The following is an 8,161-nucleotide window of genomic DNA, read 5'->3' as shown; positions in this document are numbered from 1 at the left end:
ACATCATACAACAAGGGCTCCCCACAGATTGGACAACTAGTTTGGCAATACCTCTTTTCAAGATCAGTGATGCCAATAATCCCTCCAATTATAGGACCATCATGATAAACCCTTTGTTTGCAAAGTTATTTGGAATCATGCTAGAAAACAAAATTAGCAAGTGGGCAAAAGAAAGAGATAAGTGTGCTAAAGAGAAAGCAAATTTTAGACCTAAAAATTCCACAGTTGATCATTGTATAACTTTAAGGCACATCATTGAAAAGGTTTGGGAGAAAAAGGAAGAAGTATTTTGTTGCTTTGTTGATTTCAGAAAAGCGTTTGACTCGATTCTTAGGGATAAGCTTTGGCATAGAATGGAGGAACTTGGGGTTCCTAAACATTTGAGAGCAGTTGTGCATAGGCTGTATGAAGAGGTGAAGTCAAAATTAGAACTTCAGTGGACATTTCTAAAAGTTTTAGAAGCGATATCGAGGTTAAGCAAGGTTGCCCACTGTCTCCTACCCTTTTTGGTTTATATATCGACAAGCTTGAGGAGTGGTTAAATTCGCAAGGGGGTGATGGTATCTATTTGGGCAAGTTTGTTATAAGGCTTCTTTTGCATGCAGATGACCTCATTCTGATTGCTAAATCAGCTCTTGGTTTGCAAGAGCACTTACTATCCCTTAAGCATTTTTGTAGAAGTGTGGGGATGCAAGTCAATATCAGCAAAACGAAAGTAGTGGTTTTCTCTAAGAAAAGAAAACATAACCAGCATAAGTTCTACTTTGAAGGCAAACATTCTAGAAGAAGTTGTGGATTACAAATACCTCAAAATTGACTTCAACAAAAATCTAAGGTAGAATGGTTGTAGAAAGAAAAGAACTTTGGGGGGTTGGAAAGCATTTTATGCTTTTCAAAATAGGTGTAGAGAGGCAGAGTTATGGGACTAGAAAACCACTCAAACTCTTTTTGGGCTTCTAGTGATTCTAGTGATTCTCTATGGTTGTGAACTATGGGCTAGCAGTACATCCGACATGTAGTGGAGACAAATTGAGAAAATTTAGAAGCGTTTGATTACAAACAAAATTAAGATTAAAAGTGCAGTTCCTTATGCTATCTTGTTAAGTGAAACAAGGACTGCTCCTATTGAAGCAATGGCTATGGTGCGAGTCATAAGGTATTTAAAAAAAATTGAGCAAATGGAAGAGGGTAGATGACCTAAGGTTGTCTTTAATGATAGATTGTGCAAGAGCAAAAAAACTTGGATGCAACAAAATAACAAATGGTTTAGTAAATGGGGTATTTGCTTGAACGCGTGTCCCATAAACAACGAAGAGATAAAATCTTTTGTTATGGAAAAGTTCCACAAGCGTACTTTGGATAAGGAGTTGGGAAGAAAGAAAAATCACTATATTGAAGTGTTTAATCCCACTCATAGTCATCAACCAAAAGCATACATAGAGGCCAATATCTCTTGGAGAGCCAAAATTCTTATTGCTCAGTTAAGGACTAATTCTCATGAACTTCGTTGTGAAACAGGGCGCTGGAAAAGGCCAAAGGAAGTGTGGGAGGAAAAAGTATGCATTTTTTGTTCTTCTCGAAAAGTGGAAACAAAAAAACATTTCATTTTAGAATGTGAGGCCTTCAAAGACAACATAGAAATTTATGCAAATATGCTGGCAGCTAGCTCTTGGGATAATCTATTTAGCGAGGAGTTTGTCGAGAAGTTGAGAGCATTTATTTTGAAGCTTCGCAGAAAAAGGGCCGAATACATCAAGCAGATGAAGAAGCAATCTGTCACATAGACTATCTTTAGCCTCGTGAATATTAAAATAATTTCTTTCTTTTTTTCTTTTTTCCTTCCTAACAATATTCATTTTTTTCTAATATTAATAAACATATATATAACTAACATTTTATTAAAATAATTTTTTTACCCATATTTTTCACAAAATACATAAATAAAATATTCCAAATTTTCAAGTTTCCATATTTTAAAAATCCAAATTACTTACTACTATCCAAAACTGCGAAATAATGAAATATAATAATGTATAATTATTAAAATAAAGTTTGTAATTCTTTTAAATTATATATATATATATATATTTGAATTTTTTTTAAGATTGTGTTTTTAGAAACTCGATAGAAACTACTCTTAAATAATTATTATTTAAATTAATTAAAAATAATATAAAATATTGTAATGTATTATTATTAAAATTTATATTTCATAATTTTTTTATAAAAAAAATAATAAATAGCATAATTTGATTTTTTAGGTTTCTCTTGCAATCTAAGGTATTTTATTTTTAGACTCCAAAGTTAGCATAATTTAAATTATAATTAAAAGGAAAAAAACATTAAAAAACAAATATAATCTATTATAACGTATAATTACAATTTGAAATAAATTTTCTCTAAATACTTTTCAAAAAATATATCAATAGCATATTTTAAAGTTTTAAATTTTTCGAAATCTAAAATATTTTATTTTTGGAATCTAATGATAACAAGTATAAAAGGATAATAATAAATATTTATAAAAATAGAAAAATATTATAATGTATAGTTATTAAAAAAATATTTTATTGGATAATGAATAAGAGATTGTGGATTTAAATTATGAGAAGTTTTCGACCTGAATCACATGATAGTACAACGCCTTTCGAACCAACCAGTTTGGTTCATCGTAAGGACAAGTTGAAGAACCAGATCATGGCTGCATATTAAATAGGGAGAGTAGATCATCCAGTGGCTAGGTTTGACTGAAAAAAAGGCTATATTGAAAAAAACGACTATATTGAAAAAACGGCTAAATTAGGTCAGACTTGATAAACTGCTAGATTTGACTATTCAAATTGTTTAATTATATAATATTATTAAGCCAAAATATTATTATAATACTTATCCTATGTAATTTAAGTGAAAAGATAATAATAGTATTAGGGAAAAATTGCTAGAATTAATATATCTAGGGACAATTATTGAAAGGATTTAATAATAACTAATGATAATTAATATACTATTATTCTAATAATGTTATAGTATTAATCTTATTGTTAATATCTTGTGTAACTAATTAATATACATTTAATAGTAAGGTTATTTAGGTATTAATAAATCTATGGATATTATTAACATTAACTAAAATAATCTTATACTAGATCACTCAAATAAGTATTTTATCATTATTATTATTATTATATTATTAATAATAATATTGGTATTAAAAGTAATATTCAATATGATAATGGTATTATTCATACTATCAATGGATCGGGTATCAATTTATTAGTAATCTAATAGGAACCTGTATTACTAGTTTTAGGGAATTTAGTAATTGTAAGGATTCATTATAGTGTTATAATAATAGTATCCCTTTATAGTGTTATAATAATAGTATTAAATAAAGGGATACTATTATTACAACACTATAATGAATCCTTACAATTACTAAATTCCCTAAAACTAGTAACACAGGTTCATATTAGATTACTAATAAATTGATACCCGATCCATTGATAGTATGAATAATACCATTATCATATTGAATATTACTTTTAATACCAATATTATTAATAATATAATAATAATAATAATAATGATAATAATACTTATTTGAGTGATCCAGTATAAGATTATTTTAGTTAATGTTAATAATATCCATAGATTTATTAATACTTAAATAACCTTACTATGTATATTAATTAGTTACACAAGATATTAACAATAAGATTAATACTATAACATTATTAGAATAATAGTATATTAATTATGATTAGTTATTATTAAATCCTTTCAATTATTGTCCCTAGATATATTAATTCTAGCAATTTTTCTCTAATACTATTATTATCTTTTCACTTAAATTACATATGATAAGTATTATAATAATATTTTAGCTTAATAATATTATATAATTAAGCAATTTGAATAGTCAAATCTAGTTGTTTATCAAGTTGACCTAATTTAGCCATTTTTTCAATATAGCCATTTTTTAGTCAAACCTAGCCAATGGATGATCTGCTCTCCCTATTTAATATGCAGCCATGATCTGGTTCTTCAAATTGTCCTAACGATGAACCACACTGGTTAGTTCGAAATGCGTGGACAAATGTACTATCATGTGATTTACACCAAAGAATTCTCATAATTTTGACATGGATCACATAAGCCTCAATTCAACTATTGTGGGTTTAATTTTCTTTTTGTTTAGGTAATTTCTATTCATTATTTTTACAACACATGTTATCATGTGGTAAAAATTTGAACATGTTGAAATTTGTGACAAATAATTCTTATAAACTTAAATAAGGTAGGAAAATTTGAATCTCTTGAGAAAAAATTAAACTGTCTAATGACTACCTTTATCTGGGGAGGATGCAAGGATAAGAAGAAATTCCATCTTACTAAACTGGAAAAAATCTCCCTCCCCAAAAAAATGGGAGGTTGGAGCTTAATGAATCTTCGTCTATTCTATTCGGCTTGGCACTATTATGCAAATCATTTTGGACAGCGGTCTTTGGGGAAAGTCTATGGAGTCAAGCTATCAGAATGAAATATATGGGAAACAAGGATATATATTATTGGAACAGGAACAGATTTATGTGGCCCTCTCAAGGATCGACGATCTGGAGAAGTTTTCAAAAGATCCTCCCTTTCTTCATTAGGAATATAGTTTGGACACTGCATATAGGAAACAACATACTTATTGGATCGGATGCAATCATGGGGGTAGAGATGGATTCCCCGATTTCTCTACAACTTCTCATGCTCCTTCACCAAAAAGGCCTCTTCTACTAGGTACAAGTAATAAAAGAATGGAAGGGGGCTATTCCTTAATGGAAATCGTATAGAGAGCTGGGCTTGGGAGGTACAATGGCTGTCCAATGGGACAAGATTATTTGGACTATGAAAAATGCTAGACTTTACAAAATAGAGGACAAAGATAGGATTGTTTGGCAGGTTAAGAGAGGCCGAACCAATGTGTTAGTGAGAGACATATATCTATCCTTGATTGAACAACAAAGAGAAATCTCTCAGAAACTTTTTCCATACTCTTTATGGAAGACCGACTGTCACTAAAAATAATATTGTTTTCGTGGCTAGTTTACTATAACAAAAATCTAACATGGGCAAATTTACATAAAAGAAATTGACATGGACCAGCCATATGCATAATGTGCCTATCTAATACAAAAGATAACATGCACATTTTCTTAAATTATTTATTTTATTTATTATTATTTAATTGATTGATAAAAAAATTTAAATCCTAAATCTCATTGGACAAATAATTCTTATAAACTTAAATAAGGTAGGAAAAATTTGGTTATCTTGATATATAAATGATTTTCTATTTATTTTATTATTATTATTCAATTGACGAACAAAAAATTTAAAACCTAAATCTCATATTTACATGATACTTAATAACATTAAATTACAAATTATATATTTTTAATTTCATTTATTATATTTAATTATTTTAATTTTTAATTAAATAAAACTTATATGTAATCTAGAATTAAAATTAACTGCAATTTTACTTTTTCCTTTTTGGTTTTATATAAAGAGTAATGATGATAAGAGCACACATTAATGGACAATTTTAATTTTAAAATTGGCATCTTCCGAGGCCATCTTTCACTTTTTAATGAAGTTTGGTGTTATTATTGTTTTTTCTTCTTTAAGATGGTAGGACAGGGACTCATTAACCATTTGTCTTTTCAATGATGAATTGCTTTGACTATTGCGATTTTGATAAATTTAAATTTAGCTTTTTGTGTCTTCAATAATTCATTGCTTTGATTTTTTATTGACAGTGTGAAAGTGGGTATAATTCATTGCCTTGATTTTTTATTAACAGTGTGAAAGTGGGTATAATTCATTGCTTTGATTTTTTATTAACAGTGTGAAAGTGGGTAAAGCACCCAGAATCGACCACCACTTTTGTCCTTTTGGTGACCTAAAATAAATTATATAAAGCTGTCGACCGTGCAATAATTCACCACGTTAATAACTTTAATTCGAGATGTCACAGTCAACAAATTATATATGTGAGATGCCAAAACTCGTTATTCAACAATAACGGACTGATTCTTAATAGCAAATATTTAGTTCATCGCATTGATTGGTCGAGCATAGATATTTTGGTATCGCGTGTGCAATAATTCACCACGTTCATAACTTTAATTAGAGATGTCACAGTCAACAAATTATATTTGTGAGATGCCAGAACATATATTCAACAATAACGGACTACTCGTTATTCAACAATAACGGACTGACTTTTAATAGCAAATATTTATTTCATCGCATTGATTGGTCCAGCGTAGATATTTCGGTATCGCGTTTGTCCCTAGTTTGCCAGTGGTCCCCATCTGCCAAAGGAGCAGGATATTCAGTTGGATCAAAGCTGGAACTCCTCCAATATAGAGTCAATGCTTCCACCAATACTTGCAATGGCTTTTGGGATTTGCAGAGAGTCTGCCCTGGAGACACGACACCCTCCATCGATCGTTCCCCAAGTGGAGCAATGGTAGCTGGATTTAAAGCGGCTTTTCACCAGATTGTCTCGTCCGTCCTGCAGAAGAAGGAAGCCATTCTTTAACCAGTAGCAACTTTGGCTCGCTGAAGCTCTACAAGTTCGCGTGATTGGTGTGTGTGGAGTCGCTCCCCGTTGGAAAAGTCTTGTTGCTCAAAGTAAGCTACAATAACTAGAAAGTCATTGATGTCTCTGATGCTGTGATTTGATCGCAGTCTCTCAAGATTTTTGACGGAAAAAACAACTTAAATATTTATAGAATAGTGCGAATATTATCTTATATTTGAATTCAATAATTTTGAGAAACTGTAATCAGATCACAACATCTTTAGGTGTTGTAATTCATTTTGAGCAACAATGATCTTTCCAACGCGGTACATTTCATATACACCAATCATATTAATCTGTGGAGTTTCAACTAGCAAAGTAATAATCAGATATAACGGGAATGAAAACACAAATGGAACCCTGCGCGGCCATGTTCGTGTTGGAGATGGATTAACGGTGAGTACAACATTTTATATTTAGGTAGTGTTTTTCCAATTTTCAGTTAGTTTTCCTGTTTTATGTTGTATTGGAACTTATGGGTGCTGATTTTCTAGGTTAGAATGGATAGGTTTTTGTCACTCCAAAACATAATATCGCTATTCCGAGCTCGGGAGATGATCCAAGTGCACGAGTACACAACTTTTTGGGAGCAAAATCTTAAGTTTTGGGTTTTCTGGACGAAATGATTTGCCCGGACCTGTCGGATCAAGCTGAACGAAGCCATCACGGATGTGAGAACAAAGCACAACTTCATTGGAGGAGAGGGGCTTAGCCTTCGGGTACATATGCCTTTCAGCACTCGGAAGACGAAACCGGAGGGGATGCCGGGAGCCTCAAAATCTGTGAGGTTATTTAATGATCCAGCCAATCCAGAAACGACGTTTTTCAATCGCCTGAAGGATCAATTTTGAGGTTTCTTTGTTGGAAGAGCTGTCGGAGGAACAAGTTTGGTCTGGGGTTTGTGCTCGGAAGGAATGCAGGAGGGAAACGCAGATATACCTTTCTTCATGGTGTAGAAGCAAGACCGGACCAGTCTTGTCTGGGTTCTGGTTTGTGGGAAAGAGCCTAGAGCTGGAGCCTTTTCTTGGGATTACACATGTTAGACTTTAGGCGAGGACATTAGAATGTTACAATTTTATGGGCAAGATCATGCTTTATGAGATTTGAAAATAAGAAGTTTTATGTTTGAGTTTAAATGGTTGGATTTACGTATATGGGAGGTTGGAGCCTTATTTTGGGTTATTTTGGGTTATGGGTTAGCGTTTCATATTTTGGGTAGGAGTTTGGTTCACCTGATTGTTTTTTTAATGCTTCCAAAGGTTCAAACTTGTTTTAAAATGGGTTATATATATATATGAAATTAATTTTCAGTTTCTATTTATGAAGGATAACAAATATTATAAACTGCTAAAAGAATGGTCAGATTTTCAATAACCAATCAATGTCTTTACTTTCAATGCGTGGTTGGCTAATGAGTATAGGTTCATCACACAATGCTATTGTTTTTGGCATTTAAAGACAAAAAAAACATCTCTAGTTTAGTTGGTCCTTATCTATTTTCAATACAATGTACCATTCCATAAT

General features: G+C 31.3%; 1 long non-coding RNA gene across 1 annotated transcript; it reads left to right on the top strand.

Moving 5' to 3' along the window:
• Positions 1-6,463: 6,463 nt before the first annotated feature.
• On the top strand, positions 6,464-7,958 carry LOC149151051 (uncharacterized). Its single transcript, XR_016262588.1, has 2 exons — positions 6,464-7,033; positions 7,132-7,958. It is a non-coding gene; the product is annotated as an uncharacterized LOC149151051 (long non-coding RNA).
• The last annotated feature ends 203 nt before the right edge of the window (positions 7,959-8,161 follow it).

Source organism: Pinus tabuliformis, chromosome 9 (assembly GCF_031772625.1).
Source record: "Pinus tabuliformis cultivar Carrire ecotype Pingquan chromosome 9, CPIR1, whole genome shotgun sequence".
Taxonomy (NCBI): domain Eukaryota; kingdom Viridiplantae; phylum Streptophyta; class Pinopsida; order Pinales; family Pinaceae; genus Pinus; species Pinus tabuliformis.
Note: the sequence above shows the minus strand (reverse complement) of the source record. Positions and strands in the feature narration are given on the sequence as shown.